The following is a 16,920-nucleotide window of genomic DNA, read 5'->3' as shown; positions in this document are numbered from 1 at the left end:
TCTGTCATTAGCGAGGTGCCTTATATATTCACTACAACAATCCATTCATTCCCTTTGAAAACATATTTTTGAGGCCCTACCATGTGATGGAACAAAGAGGAAGAAAATGGAGGGCCTGTCATTTAATCACAGATCAGTCACACTGAGGTCATTCCAAAAAGGTGACAAACAAGCATAAAAAAATTACAACCAGTCTCCCTAATTGGTACTCACTGCATGCAAGCAGCCTGTAAGTACAGCAGTCAAGGGACATTACAGACGGCAGGCAATCAAGGGAAGCGGTTAATAAGGAGAATACAGCAGCCTCAAGTTGCCCTGGGGCTCGGATGCCCAGGGCCCCAGCTCAGCTCCCCAGGACTGGAGGCCACCGCCTGCTGGGCCAGTTCAAAGGCTGTAGACACAGCCCCCAGTGTCTTGTTAATAACGACCTTCCTCTTTTTCAAATTAGCTGAAGCAGAGCGCATTTCATTCGCCTTTCCTTCCTGGTCACGTGGTTAGCTTTATTATGTCAGAACGTACAAATTCCTCCTAGGCCAGGAGTGCCAGCCCTTCCTCTTTCTCGTGCATGAGAATGCAGCAGAGCCCTGTGGCCACAAGGGTAGGCCCAGCGGGAAGCCTGGGGGAAGCCTGGAGTGCACGCAAGGCGTGCCTGTGCTGTGCCCACTGCTCCAGAAGCAGAGTCTCACCTCTAGATACATCGAGCCCAGCTCCTTCCGACACACGCATCAGGCTCAGCGCCTGGCAGGCTGCTCCTGGGCCACGTGTTGTCCGTCTGTGGCTGACATCATCTCCTGCCGGCCTCTAATGTGCTCACTCTCCTCCCTTCCTCAGACACACTCCTGGTCACACCTGAACCCTCGTTTGTACCCAGAGCTGGAGCTTTAGCCCCAGTCCGTTTCCCGCGTGCCCTGCCCCAGCCATCACCTTTGGTCTTTCCTCCTCTCCCAGCATGCCACTCACACCCCATCTCCTGCCCTGCCAAGCACTGGCTGTCCCACGCCCTCATGTCTCTCACCGCCGGCACCCCTGGCTAGGCTCCAGTCTCCTCTCTCCAAGCTCTCCTGTCGCTTCTGTTCTGCTCTCCACTGATGACCAGAGAACACCCAGGCCCCTGAAAAGTGAGCAGCCATGGCTGGCTGCCTTCCTGACACCACAGTGGGCGCCCGTGCTTCCCTCTGCGGCCCCCACCGCCCTTGTGCCCGATGCTCCTCCTCCCCCCCACGCAAGGACAGGCTCAGAGCTCCCCACCCTGCGTCACTAATTCTCCTGTCTGCTGCACCCTCCCATCTGCAAGCTCATAGGCTGCTAGTTCCCTTCTTAAAAAAAAAAAAAAAAGAAAGAAACAATGGAAACCAACCTCCCTGAGTCTGTGTCCTACAGCTGTGCCCCAATCACCTGCCTCTTCAGGATGCCACTCTCACTGCTCATGCGCATGGTCCCCACTCACTCCCTCACACTCCTCTCCTCATGCTCAGCAAGGCAGCTGCACCCCACAGTCACGCCCGGGCTCCAGGCTGCCAGTGACCTGATGGGACCTAGCTCAGGGAGGGTTCTTTCTCCTCCTCCCAACGCCCCCCCACTAGCTGGCCTTTGCTGGCTGGCACCTTTTGTGCGTCACAGTCAGGGCTTGGTGAGCCCCCAACTCAGCCTCTGGCCCCTCATCCCCTCTGTGAGCTCCCTCCTTGGGCTTCCCTGCCATCTGTACCTTGACCATGCCAAGCTTTCGCCTCTGGAACCGCTATCTGCCCTGAACTGCATATTCGGCTATGCCCTTGATTTCTCCCTTCCGTACAGATGGGCATCTGGACTTCACCATGTGAAACAGACTCCTGACTTCCCTTCAGAGCCCGCTCCTCCAACAGCGCTCTCCAACTGAGCACAGGGCCCCAGCGCCCAGGCAACATCTGCAGTCACCCTTGCTGCCTCTTTTCCTCACCTCTTTTGCTGACCGTGGCTCAGCAAATCCTGTTGGCTCTTTGTTCCAAGTGTTCCCACCACACCTGCCACCACATCCTCAGAGCACCGGCCCTTACGTTATGACAACAGCCTCGACACTCACTTCCCTTCTCCTCACTCACCTCACTTTCCCACCTGCAACCAGACCGATCCTCTTAAAATGCCAACCCAGTTAGATCACCTCTGTGCCCAGAACTTTCTAGTAGCTTTCCATCACACACACAATGGAAGCTAAAGCCCACAACGGTCTGCTCCCACCCTGCTGTCTCTCTTTCCTACCCCACCCCTTGCTGCTCTCTTCCTCCCTCATTCTGCCTTAGCACCACTGGCTGATTCACTGTTTCTAGAATGTGAGGCCATGGCCCTGCCTTAGGGCAGCACTACGGCCGACCTGGCCTGCTCCTGCCCCAGACCCCGCAGGCTCACTCTCACAGGGCCTTCGAAACACTGCCTCGTTTCCCACTCACTAGACCCTGCCAGACCGCCATTCTGAAAACGGTGCCAGCGCACCCCACCCCACCACCTGTAATTTCCGTCAGCTTCAGTCCTCCTCAGACATATCACCACCCAACACAACGTACATTTGTTTATTGTCTGCCCTCCCAAACACACACATCCTAGATGTACTCTTCTTAAAGACAGATTGTTTTAGTTTCTTCTCTATTATTGGAGTTAATGTGAACATAACTTTTTCTCCAGTAAAGGAAGGAATAATATAAAATGGTAATATTCAGTTATTAACAAAAAAACTAAATACTAAATAAAAGGCAAAAAACAATATGAGGGATTTCACCTAAGGATTGGAAAAACATGTAAAGGTGACTAGTGCTCAATCACACATATGGAAACACAGAGAACATGCAGTGTGGACTGCCACAGAGACCTTTTCTTGTTCCGTCCCTACAGGATTGGGGGCTACCTCATTTTGTAGATATGTGAATGTGCCAGGAAGCCTAAACTTTTCATCTGGAAAGGTGTCCACTGCCCCCTACAGCGAACCTCCTAAGGCTCAGTCCTTTTCCAAGTACATGAGACCCAGGACGATTCTGGAGGAGGCGGGAAGCTGCGGAGCAAGGTCAGGGCTCAGAGCAAACATGCTGGTCTGCCACCTGCCCCAGGTGAAGGCCAGGGGCACACTCAGGCCACGGCATTCTGCAGGGCTGCGTCAGAGGGCAGCACCCAGCCACTGACTCTAGTTTACTGCCAGTTTGAAAGATTACTAAGGAGTGAATTGGGTTCGAACAAAAAAACACACCAGAAAAGACAAAACTGCTGTTGCTGTGTGAACGTCAGGAGGTGAGGGAGTTATGGAAAAGTATTGCTTTTCATCCGCCCACAAGAATATTACTCTGGGTGAAAATTAGTATTCGTGTTCTTTTTGATATTGTAAACCTTTTGCCTCTCTCATTAAAATGAAAAATATGGTATAGAAACCTCTTGGAATACTAACCAAATGATGAAATGAGTGTAGAGAACTGACATGCGACTCTATACGTGTCGTGTGTCTGTATGAAGTGAACAGAAAGGACAGAGGGAGGAACGAAAACATACATTCAAAGTGCTCAAATGTCGTAATTTAATTACAATGTAAATTAGATTTTCTTCCAAAAAATGTTAGGAGAATTGGGGAAAGGGACATTTTTAATCACTCTTTTTTTTTTAAAATTTATTTATTGGGGTGACAATTGTTAATGAAATTACATAATTTCAGGTGTACAATTCCGTATTACATCATCTATAAATCCCATTGTGTGTTCACCACCCAGAGTCAGTTCTCCTTCCATCACCATATATTTGATCCCCTTTACCCTCATCTCTAACCCCCCACCCCCCTTACCCTCTGGTAACCACTAAACTATTGTCTGTGTCTATGAGTTTTTGTTTCTCATTTGTTTGTCTTGTTCTTTTGTTGTTTTGGGTTTATATACCACATATCAGTGAGATCAGAGGGTTCTCTGCTTTTTCTGTCTGACTTATTTTGCTTAGCATTATACTCTCAAGATCCATCCATATTGTCACAAATGTTCCTGTATCATCTTTCCTTAACGCCGAATAGTATTCCATTGTGTGAAAACTCTTAGCTTTTATTTTCAGCAATCCCAAATTTTGAGTATTTATGTTCTAGGAGATTCAGGATTGCTTTTTTCTAAAGTGATTTCTGAGACTAAGATGAGTAGTCTGAGAAAGAAGGACAGTGTGAATAAAGCATGTTTTTAAATACACAGTAAATGTTAACACTGGCTATAAAACGGCAGTCTACGATGTCTTTAACAGTACCACTTTGCAAACGTATTTTAAAGTCTCCTTACCACCAATCTCACAAAGCTCCTGAAGCATACCATGGTGAGACACAGAGAAAAGATAAATATATCTCAATGTGCAGATACTCCCGAGTACAGCTGTGGACAACCCCAGCCAGAGCCCTCAACTGGGTGGGGAGTCACCCTCAGCCCCCACGTGGAGAGGTACGATCCCTGCTTTGTGCTCGAGGGGCTGCAACAAGGAATGCTGGTCATACGCAAGAACACAGCTCAAAATTATTCCAGGAATATGAGAAAGTGCTTCAAAAGGACAAGAGGGCAGCAAGTACACTGGCATAGGGTAGGTGCTGGGGTTTGGGGAGCACTGAAGGGAGTGTCACAAGAAGTGGACATTTAAGCCTGGCCTGGAAAGGATGACTGGCGTTCTACTGGGCAGACACGTTTGCAAGGGAATTTAAAGAAGGTATCACAGTGTGTGTGTGTGTGTGCATGTGTGTTCTACAGCAGAGGTGTGAAGGTGAACTATGTGTTTGGGAGTAGCAAGTAGATGGAGCCATTTTATACAGGAATTCCATCTTAAAGTGTTGGCTGAACCGAAACAGAATAAAGTCAATTTCTTTCAACGCCATTCTGCACTCTGCGGCTTCTGCACTGTGAGCCACCTAAGGTCACAGGGCACTGATTTCCTACCTGTGTGACACTACAAGCATCAGGACCCCCAAAAAGGGACCCCGTATGGCTATTCTGGATGAGAACAGCAGGGCCGTAGGGGCGAACGGTCTTCTGGAGGCCACAGAGCCAGAGCGAGGCGTGAGCTCAGACAGCTGGACCCGTGAGGTCCATGTTGCACTCAGATGGCCCCGGGGGTCTTCTCTGCCTTTCCTTTGTCTCATTAGCACTCTCCACTCACACACTTATGTCCTTCTCTGTTGTCTGTAAAATACATTCTAAACACAGCATGGGACCACTCCTTCATACCCTCATCTGGGCCTGGCTGCCCACATTTATCTTCCGTGTGTAATTAGCCTGTGCTCCACACCATCGTGCTTTGCCCCTCTGGTCCCCTAGACAGAGGAAGTTCTCGCCATCCTCCTCCACTGGGAACACCCCTATTCGTTCTCCAATACCTTCTCGAATGAGCCTCCCCCGTCTCCCTCACTGACCTCCCAGAGGGCTTGCACTCCCTCAGCTGTGTGTCACTGGTCATGTGTTTGCTTGCAGAATGTGATTGCCCTACAGCCCGTGCCAACGTTCCGTATGCAGCAGTGTCCACTGCACAGTGGGAGCTCAAGGTGTATGTGTTGAAGACAAATGTTTCAGGCTTCCCTTAAAAATGATGACCATTTCTATTCCTTAAGGTTTGTCTGTCACCGCAGTTAAGAAATCTGACCACTGTGCCAGTAAGCCACAGAGGATGCAATGTTAACGCAGTGCACACTCTGCCACATGCACAGGGCACCTTCGCTCGTGGCTGCCAGAACCCAGGAAGCTGCCTTGCACCACTGGTCACACCCACTATGGGTGCACAGGCCTGAGAATTAACCAATCCAGTGACGCTACAGTTTAGCTGAGATACAGGTTATTGGTGACTAATGAGGTTTCTCTATTCCTCCCGGGAGAATTATTTAACTTATCTGAATACAGATTAGGCAGGTTTTTTGCATTTTACAAGTGTGCCAGTTAATTTAAACAGTCCTTTTGCAACCACACAAATGTGAGAGTGGAAGAGTGGAGGAGGAGACAGCAGTGATCTGTGGTGCGTGTCCATACTCCTGCCCCTTCTTGTCTTGACACCTTCCTGCTCTAACTGCTCCTGAAGCCGGAGCTCCTGGGCCTTGGCAGTGTGGGAGTGTGGGCCACTGAGCCACGGGAGAGCCGGGGCCTTGGCAGTGTGGGCCACCCAGCCACGGGAGAGCCCGGGCCTTGGCAGTGTGGGAGTGTGGGCCACTGAGCCACGGGAGAGCCCGGGCCTTGGCAGTGTGGGAGTGTGGGCCACCCAGCCACGGCAGAGTCCGGGAGGGAAAATTTAACATGGCCATTCATTCATCTGACATCAACAGTTCACTGAATCTGTTCCTCTCTACAGATGGATGCAAAGAATGCTATTTCCATTCATATTTTGCGCTCTTTTTACCTCTTCTCCATCACTATTTCTTACCTCCATTGCAGACGCCTAAGCTTTTTTGTTCCATACCCTTCCAAGAAGCCCTCTGAGCTGTGACTACCAGAATGAGCACCGTTCCCCTGAGCCCGCCTGGAACTCGTCAGTGGCGTCCGGCATCCACCGTTCCAGTGTGCCTTCATCTCACTGCTGAATCCTGGTGAACTTTCCAGAATGTCTGGTCTTTGCTCACCTCTTCATCCCTCCTCACTGGTCACAGTGATTTGAGCAATACAGTTGCTCAAAAATAAACCTTGTGGAAACCACTTAGTCATCTTTTCTAAACTGAACTGATGATTGGTAATCCCAACTCACAGGGAAGGGCCAAAGAAACTTCACACAGAGAAAAGATGGCAAGAATGGAGAAAACAATGAACAGCCACTGTTCTTTACACTTTCATGTTTCTAAAACCTTTGTTTTGTTTATCAGCAAAGTGGGTTCTTCAGAAAACACAATTGTCCAAATTCCCATTACTGATTCCTTTCTTTGAACAACTATGTGTTTGTATTTAAACAATGTGAAAAAGAGAACATTGTAGGATTAATTATGCAACTGTAAAGTTACCAACTCTCAAGTGTTATGTAAGGGTAGACTATAAGTGGCTATTCAACAATTGTATTTATAGAAAAAAAACTGCAGTTATTTACCCTTTGCAACAGAGGAAGGAAGGAAGGAAGGAAGGAAGGAAGGAAGGAAGGAAGGAAGGAAGGAAGGAAGGAAGGAAGGAAGGAAGGAAGGAAGGAAAGAGGGAAGGAAAGAAGGAACTAAATACCCAAGATACAGTCAGTTTTGTGGTTAATCTATTAAGCTATACCTTTTAAGGAAAAAAAATCAAAATATATTTGTAGCAAGTTTTAAAAGCCCATTTTATACAATTGCTTTAAATACCTTCAGGAATATATTCAATGTTGCAAATAACAGAAAGTCAATAAGTATTAAATCAATTCATTTTAAAATAGAAAAGGTAACTATTAACTCCAAAATGCTTTACATATACAAAATTAAGAGCTTTTTCTACATAGCAGCTGCTAAGGTCAGAAATCCCAAGTGGAAAAGGAACACAAAATTCCACCTCTGTAAGAGGTGAGCGAGACTGTATGTGGAGGCCGTGCTATGCATGAGGTGCTCGTGGTGGTTTACACGTAACAACTCAGGCCGTCTCCACAAGGATCCTACGGAGCCCACACTGTTATCAGCCACACTTTACAGATGAGGAAACTGAGGCACAGGGAGGCAATTTAACCCCAGTTTTTAGACATAGAAGGTGGGTTTCTTCCCACGAATCTGGTACTAGAGGATACCTCTTCAGTTACTATGTTATGCAAATTCCCATTCACTGATACATTTTACTTTGGAAAACTTTAAACAAATACAAAAGTGAATAGAAAAGTATCATAAACCTGATTTACCCATCAATCAGTTATGTCAGTGCAATGTGGCCAATGCAACTTCATCTACACTTCCATCCAATGACTACATCTACATTATTTTGAAGGAAAATCTGGAAATCACAGAATTCTACCTAGAAATCTTTCAGTATGCATCTCTAAAATATAAGAACTCTAAAGAACTCATTAAAAAATTAGCAATTCCTTAATGCCAGGTAGTTGAAATTTTAAATAGGTTAAATAGTTGATGCTTTCAGTTCTAATGTATGAGGCCCCAATCTTTAGTCAGGTTATTTTTTTTTTCTGGCTGTATTTTAACACCTGTATTTCCTGTAAAGGAAAACACTTAAAGATGGTGGGGGAAACTTAAGGGATAAAGCACCACCTTGAGGCAGAGCGCCTGGCTGTGCAGAAGGCACGTATACACCACCTCGGCCCTTACTAATGCCAGAGGACAGCTCTCCTATTCTTATTCTAATCTCCCACAAGTTCCCGTGGCCTGCTCTTGTCACTGTGACTAACCTTGCCCAGCCCTGGGAAGCATGGGGCTGTGCCCGCCACTCATCAGGGCACAAGGTTCCCCAGAGGCCATCAACCTGCATCAATATGACTTTGTGTCAACCAGAGGACACAGCGCTGGATCATCTCAGCTGACCCCAACCACTTAAAAATGATTGTGAAGCTCAAGGAAGCTACCTCTGGTGCGGACCTTTGTTTTCAGGTCTCTCATATCATTTTATATTTCTTAGTATCTTGACAGTTGTGACACTTTAGGCCCCATTGTGGTTTTCTGGTCTGGGCACAGATGACAAAACGCCCTTTGTTCTGTGGTCGAGCCCTTATGCTGTTATAAGAGCTAATAGTATTTACTTTCCCTGTGTTTCATGGCTACTCCTGAATGGGACTACAGTCTCAAGTGTGGAGGAAAATAATGCCTCTTCCATATCAGAACTCATACATTATGAGTCATGATTTAGTCACTAAACATAAAAGCAGCAGAAGGAGAGAGAGAAAGAGGTGGGGGGAGAGGACGAAGAGGGGAAGGAAGGAGGGAGGGAGAGAAGGATCAAGAGTGTTCCTCAAACGCCCATTGGCACGCTGCTCTATGGCTGGGTTGCTTTTCCTGTCCATCTAATTATACCTCCAAGTTTATTAGCTAGTTAGTTTTGAGCTAAGTAAAAGCTTTTCTTGTATTTCCCATTTGCTAATCTACGTTTACGAGGGTTTTTTATTTATACCCTCAAACTGGCAGACACTGGACAATAAGCACTGAGATTTTCTTTCACTTACTTCTTTTAATCAAAGTACACAAACTGAAGATTGAGTAGACAACTATTGTTAATAGGCTGGACTTACAGTGTTTACCTATTAAAGAAGCAGAGACCAGCACACAGTACGAAGTCAAGAAAGGGAATAAGAGGTCAATGAAACAAAAGCTTTGATGTGGTAAAATTTTATGGAATTTGAAGTAGAATATAAGAAGTGTAAAACTAAGTATCAGGAAGGAAACATGAAGAAATAATAAATATAATCAATTACCAAACTTAAAAAGTAAGACAGCATTTATGAGCTAAACACTTCTGTGAACTAAAATAGAAAGCATTAATTTTTCTAAGAACGCTCTCTTTACAGGAGGATTTCAAGCATATACTATTCACGCTCATATGTGTAGTTCACAATGTTTATGGATTGATGTGTTTCTGTTGGTGGTGTTTCTGTATTTTTGCATATCGAAGTTGCCTTATTTGTAAGTATTTATCTCTAAGACAACCAAGTGTTCGAGAAACTACTTGGAGTTCAGAGTCTGGAGTAGGAAAGTCTCTCCCCCACCACACCCTCATGCCCACCGACAGTACAGAAGTGGGGAGCGAAAAATCGGGTGACTTCAACCCCAGATCTGATTCTTCAATTTGATCTTGGGTACAGAAGTGCAACAAAGGAAAAATTAGGAAAGGTCCCCAAGAACAAAAGCGTGCCATTAGAGACCAAGGCTAATATCACCCACACCCTCGTATTCTCAATTCGTATGTACGGATACGAAGGATGGACAGTGAAGAAGGCTGACAGGAAAAGCACGGATTCATCTGAAACATGGTGCTGGACGGAAGCTCTATGGAGGCAGACCCTGAACCTCCAGAGAGACGAGCCAGTGGGTCCCAGAGCAAATTGAACCTGACCACAGCTGGAGGCCAAAATGACGACCCTAAAGCTGTCCTTCGGGCACATCCTGAGAAGGCAGGTTCTCTGGAAAAGACATTCATGCTGGGAAAAGCAGAGGCAGCAGGAAGAGAGGAAGACCAATACGAGGTGGACTGACTCCTAAAAGAAGCCACATGCTGAGTCTCCAGGAGCTGAGCAGGGCTGCTGGGGACAGGGCGCTGCGCACGTCACTCATTCATAGTGTCGCCAGGAGTCAGAGCTGACTCAACAGCAAGTAACATGCACGCTACACCACCTCTTTGTTAGCTTCCTCCTCCTGGATATGGAAAACACTGCTTCCTCCCCTGGAGAACTGTCAGCCTCACAGGACACAGCTCCACCACAGAAGTGTCCATGACTGTGGCCACACACCTGCGGCATGTGCTAAAGGCACGTTCCAGGAAAACCACCCCACAACCTGAGTGGTGTCAGAGCCGTGTGAACACGGCCCAGGCCCCCAGCACAGGACTCCAACCTACGGTTTGGAGTTCGAGTCCCCACACAGAACACCGTGTCCTTCATTTTACAGATGAAGTAACTGAGGCCTATGGAAATTGAGAGGCTTGGTGAAAGTGGCAGATAGAGGACAGACATCCGAGGTACCCCATTTTTAGGTCAGGTTTACCTTTTACACCAAATTCACAACCCTGACAAGGTTTCTAATGTCACAATCATTAATAGTTTAGGGCAAGGGCCTTTTGTTTTCATTTTAACAAAATCTTTGGTAATCTACACAAAGATAGGGGGACATCTCTGTCCTCATGGTCATTTGGGGGAAACTCTCCAACTAGCCCATTTGTGTTGTCAAGAATTGAGGTCAAATTTATTCCTTTATAGGAATTTTTCAGGTTTAGTATAGTAACAGTTTAATTACGTTGAATAACACAAGTTATTTAACTTGTATATTTAGGAAAATAAGACAACCACCATCAAATATTTGAAATACTGTCATATGAAATAGAAATTAGCCTTTAGCAGCTAGAACAGTTTCTGACTATAGCAGATTCTTAAAATACATCCCTTGAATTAGATTGAGTTGAACTGCTCTCATTTCATTTTAAATCTCTCCAGAGGCTAGAATTAAGAACAACAGGTCTACAATATAAAATCATAATTTCACAACCAAAATTTTATGAATAATATTAATATTTCAACCATTAACACAAACCAACAATGGAATAGGCTGCCTTGCTGGATAACAGGCTATTGCTATCCATTTCTGGAAATACTCAAGAAGTCAAAAAAAGAAAGCTCCTTGTCACAGGTTGGTGGTGTGGGGGCAGAATACTCTTACAGTACACTCTGCAGTACAGTAACGAGCGCAATACAAGCTTTCTCTAACGACTGCGGATCCGGAAATACTCAGGGTTTAGGCATCAAGAATAATCACTGTCATTGTGTTAAATGGAGGATGAGGAGATTATATGTTTAAAAGCAAATGTGTGAGAGTGTTTTTCACACGCACTCAGTATAAGCGGGGACTCCATCACTAAAGGGTGACCCGTAAAAGCAGGGGCCGTGTTCTATCCATTTACATAGCAACAGTGTCTCAGTGTCTTACACACAGCTGGGACCTCACACGTTAAATTTATCTATAAACAAGGGAATGAAAGTGCAAGATTTGGAACTAAGTTATTGGGAATTCAGAATATATATTGAAATAAAATTTTAGTCTTTTAAACATTCTACTGTGAGATTACTTTTTCTTAAAGTCAAATTCATAAAGCTTGTATACGAAACCTCACACCATTCAAACACTGATGGATAGTTATGTTTATAGACATTCAGTCACATGAAAAGACTGAAGAATGGAGGAGCATTCTGAAAGCATTAACATTCTCAAAAGGCTAAAAATGTACATGTCCTTTGACCCAGCTACTATAATGTTAATTTATGTTACAGAAAACTAACAGTGTAAAAAATTTTAGGTAAAAAATTGGTCATTAAAACCTATTTATAAAGGACAATTTAAAAAAGCCAACTGATAAAATTACAATAGAGGATTGGCTAGATATATGTTAGGATAGCCATGAAGTGGAAAAGTATATATCATAAAAAATGTTACTGAAATATATTTACCAATATAGAAAGATATGTATGATGCATAAAGTAAAAGAGGAGTAAAGAACAAATATACAGAATTATCCATCTTAATTTAAAATCATATATGCAAAGAAACAATTGTGAAGAATTTTAAACCAACATAGTAACTGTAGTTATCACTGAATTCTGGTACTTCCAGTGTTTTAGTTTTTTTATTGTAATGTATGTATATACATATACACACACACACATGCATACTACTACTCTAATTTTCTATAATGGGCATATACTAATTATGGGGAAAAAAACTAAAGTTAAAAAATCGATCTCTCTGGCAATTCGAGATCAGTGGGAATGACAACATTTAGAAGATAAGTTCCTGACAACATTACCACCAAAAAATGAAGGAGATTAAGGGATAATGCTTTGAAAATGCATAGTTTTTGAACAATTAAAAAGTAACTGTGTAGTAAATAGAGACTTTCAGGTCCAACTGACTGGTTCACTTCTGACAGTCTTGATGAGGATTAAATTTTTCTTATTTATAAGAGCAGCAATTCTCAGTCCTACCCACTCATCATTGTAAGAGAAAGCAGAGGTCCAGAAGAGTCACATGTGTGCTTCAAGGTTACAGGACAGGGACAGAAGTCTCTAACACACTCTAGTCAAGTTAATGCTACTCATCAATAGAGCTGAAAAGTAATGAAATTACATTTCAGGATAGATTTTAAAAGGGATACAAATGCCTAAAATGTGCCACCATTGAGAAAAAAAAACTATGGTGCCAAAAAGGACTACAATTCTGGGTGAATTCTTTATAATTAATGTGACCTGGACCAGCTATCTACCTCCCTCAGCCCTGGTCTCCTTTTGTCCCCAGGGGGGTGGTGATACTTCCTTTTTAAGGGTACAGTGAGGGTCATAAAAGATAACAAATAGGAAGTTACACAAGGTGGCTCTGACTCGAAGCCAGCACGTGATACATGCTACACATCAGAAGCAATTTGCCTCTCCATGTACAAATCAATAGTGAAGAGGACTTTTACAAAAGAATAACAAATTTCAAAAAATGTCACTTCTGACCCTCAACACTCTGGGTCTGCCACACACTCCACCTGACAAAGGAAATACCAGATGTATGGGTTATACACAGAGGCTCAGTCAGTACTCTTAACCAATTGGTTTCTAGAATTTTTATGAGGCCCCAATTAAAGAATGTGAGTGGAAGAGTCTGAAATCTACAAGGCACCATATAAATATCAGCAATGAAAAGAGAAGCAGCTAAAAACACTACGTAGGCATATAAATATGATTTGGGTTAAGGCCCTCAGCTTGACTGGTTTGTTTTTGAAATATCTGGATTACATGTGATGCTCTCATCAGTGTAAAGCTGTAAGAAAAAGTCAGTTATGTGCCAGCTTACCATGCATTTTTAATCAACTAAGTGATAAAGTAAAATCAAAGCATCTAAATACCGAAAACAAGAAACACCGGTAGAAAAGAACGCTTTCCCAACTGGCCTAATTTGACATCAGGCATCACTGCATTCTGAGTTCTACTTGTTTCCAGGTAACCTTCACAGTCCTACCAAGTACAGGCCCATCTGTGTTAACATACCACGCTCTGTGACTCCTCAAATGTCACCGTGGATCGCAGGTCCGGCACCTGCTACACGCACCTCAGACTCAGCCTCCGCGGGAGCCACTCTGCATGAAGAAAAGATGGGACAAGTGGTTAGTGGGCCTGAGTGCGTCCCCCTCACTCCATGGGGTGGGTGGTTTCCCCACGTGTGAGCTCTCGTCCTCCAGCCAGTGGGGGCCCTGCACACACACGCTCACACTCACTGCTCCTCAGCTGAGGAACGGTCCTGAGCTGCAGAGTCCAACTGTGTGCCCTCGAAGGTGGAGTGCTTTGGAAATAAACGTCTGTGCTTCAACCGAAAGTACAGAACAAGGTCAGGTATGTGTAACTTGAGTCAGTCCCCAGGGGTCTGGCCTACAGAGACCACCAACAAAGGGAAATGAGTCAGAGTGAGCGCAAAGGCCCAGGACAGTGCCTGCTTGACAGGTAGAAATCACTGTTATCAACAGAAGGTTCTGGTCTGCAGGGTGTACACTCTGGAATCCAATATGGCAGTGCATACAGAATCAAGTAAGAATCTCAAAGTCAGATTGCTTACCTAAGGCCATATCAGGACTATGAAAGGAAGACAAGCAGTGAAAGGAATGAAGTTTCTGGTATTTCCTATTTTCTAGGTTTACATGGAAAACTGGTGTTATTGAAGAAAAGGAAAAGAATTCCTTTCGAATATGAATCAACCTTTTCTAACCACCAACCACATTCATTCCAATTTTAGCAGCTCTGTGGGAGGAAAAATGAACATGAAATTCTATGCTTTCCACTTCGCATATATTCTTTACCTTTACCTGGAATGCCCTCTCTCTCTGGGTCTTTGCGGCCTATTTTGCGTGATGATAGTGAGAAGAATAAGAATCTTCATATTAAGAACAGCACAAACAATAACTCCCATTACTGCTATCGAACTGAGAAACCAGACTCTATTAGCTACTGTGGGCCCATTATCTCATGTTCTATGGGCTCAAGATGTTAGGTAGCTCGCTGAGACACACAGAACGTGGTAGGCAGGGCTCAGACCACCATTTTCTGACTCTAGAGTTCTTTCTACATTGCCAGGCTACCCTCCAATTTCTCAGGCCCTCTAACACTTAAACCCTGAGTTCTTCACTGTTTTCAAAAATAACATCTTAACATTTGTGAACATGCTTTCGTTCACATGCTGACCTCGTCCCTTGTGCAGACAGAATTGATGACTTTCCCCAGACAGTATCATCATTATTAAACTGTGGAGACCATTTTAGATTGCTCAAAATCAAATGAAATATATGTACACTTTAAAAAGAAGTAATACAGATATCAAGTTTCTGATGATTTCTAACAAATGGTGAAAATAAAACAAAGAACCCATTAGAAGATACTTAGGAGAATTTCAGGCCTTGCGACCTTTACTTTATAACTGAAAATGACAGCAGCAAATATAGTTTCTACTTGGGTTAGAGTACCCTTGCCTACTGTCAGTTAGAAAAAAAGGCCTTAATGGTTTTAAGTGGCCTCGTGGTTCCCCACATGTGGGTATAGCAGGCAAGGCTATCTATGAACAATGACACCAAAAAACAAGGGCCCAATGCTGGCTTTGGAGAGCTATACCTGCGCACACATCAGCCTTAATTGGTTTCTCTGGAATGGTTATCTGCACAATGGGAGGAGGGGGCATAAATTTGAGGGCAGGGAGGGAAGGGACGAATCAGAAGGACAGATGGGGTGTCAAAAACAACTTTGCTGAGTTCTACTGTCCAGTCCACTTAGAGTTTATAGCAAACAAACAGAATTAATTAATGCTCATGTAATCAAGTAAGATAGACAGAAATGTGTGTGTGTGTACACACGTGCACACTTATGTCATCTAAAATTGCCATTGCTTTGATTTTTTTTTTCTGTTTTCTTAAGGAATTGAACTAGCAACCTTGTGGTTGAGAGCCCACTGGCCCATGTGGGAATCGAACTGGCAGCCTTCGGAGTCAGGAGCACGGAGCTCTAACTGCCTGAGCCACCAGGCCGGCCCCATTGCTTTGATTTTCATCCTGGCTCGCATGCAAAATACCAGGCTTAAGACATATACAGATGCTCAAAATTAAGTGACTTAAAGAACCACTAGCTAGTATGGGCAAGTCTCAATCTTTTAAATTTATTTAAAAAATAATCTAATCACTGAATATGGAAAAATGACAGATTTCAAAAATACAGGGTGACTTCCTCATTTGTAAAATGAGGGCAATGGGTTAGATATTCTTTTAAGATCGCTTTTGATCTCTACAATTAAGCTTTACTGATCAGGAAGTTGGTCTTTAAATGTATATAAATATTCTAGTTAAATAAGAGTTATCTCATACTGTCTTTGAGACAAGTAAAATCAGAATCACTTGCATGTCAATATCACCGCTTTTTAAAGAGAGGAGAAGCGATAAACTTTCCATGGAAACAATAACAGCAATACAACTAAAGCTTCATTAACTGGTCTAACTCTACAAGTCAGTATCAACCGTAGAACATGCTGGAGATTTAAGTGGAGTGATATCAGAACTCAAGGCTTGACTTCAAGAACTCTAGTAGATACACAGCTCACACTGAAGTATTTATTTGCCCTCTTCTATGGCCTTCCCAAGACAGACATCAGATTTCTTGTTAGAGATATCATTTAGTCTCATTTTATACTCTCAAAACTGACAGCTTCTTAAATCAAAATTAGTTAATGACAAGTTATTTTCTTTAAGATAATTACACTTTCAAAACTTCCTACCCTTTGATATAAGCTACAGGATTATTTTTTTGTTTTTCTGTAGGTTTCTGTGGCTAGTGATGAGAGGCAGGTAGAAATTCCTTATTCCCTGAGGGAGCCCATGGCGATGGGAATACTTGTCTGTGCAGACTCCTCCACTGACAACAATGAGACTGAATCAGAAAGGGTGATGATTTGTTCCTTAACCCTGAGAAAACTTGGTACGTGCAACTACCTGGCTAATGAGGGCATATTTTGGCTTATGCTAGCAAACAGGCTGGGTCTTTTTTGCATATTAGCCTAAAAGTTTGTTTCTTTATATACTTGTTTATTTATGCACATATTTTTCAGTTTATACTATTCCTCCCCACACTTCAAGTATGGTAATAGTATAATTATTCAAAGTGTTAATTTTTAAAAAAGCACTATTTGTTGTTGTTTTTTAGGCCAGACTAGCTTCATTAATGAGCTAATTTCCATATATACTTTATGGAAAAGTTGGGCTGTGAGAGGTAAATACAAAATATCTCCAAATATATGAACATATAGCTACAGCC

At 43.7% G+C, this 16,920-nt stretch overlaps 1 protein-coding gene across 15 annotated transcripts in view; it reads right to left on the bottom strand.

Moving 5' to 3' along the window:
• MYT1L (myelin transcription factor 1 like) overlaps positions 1-16,920 on the bottom strand; it is a 368,814-nt gene that overhangs the window by 313,632 nt on the left and 38,262 nt on the right. For all 15 annotated transcript variants that reach the window (XM_081068000.1, XM_081067996.1, XM_081067997.1 and 12 more), the window contains exon 2: positions 13,627-13,715. The gene's annotated coding sequence lies outside the window, so the exon portion shown is untranslated. The remainder of the gene's footprint in view (positions 1-13,626; positions 13,716-16,920) is intronic.

This window comes from Rhinolophus hipposideros (assembly GCF_964194185.1).
Source record: "Rhinolophus hipposideros genome assembly, chromosome: 12".
In the NCBI taxonomy this organism is placed as follows: Eukaryota; Metazoa; Chordata; class Mammalia; order Chiroptera; family Rhinolophidae; genus Rhinolophus; species Rhinolophus hipposideros.
This window is presented reverse-complemented; position numbering and strand designations above follow the sequence as displayed.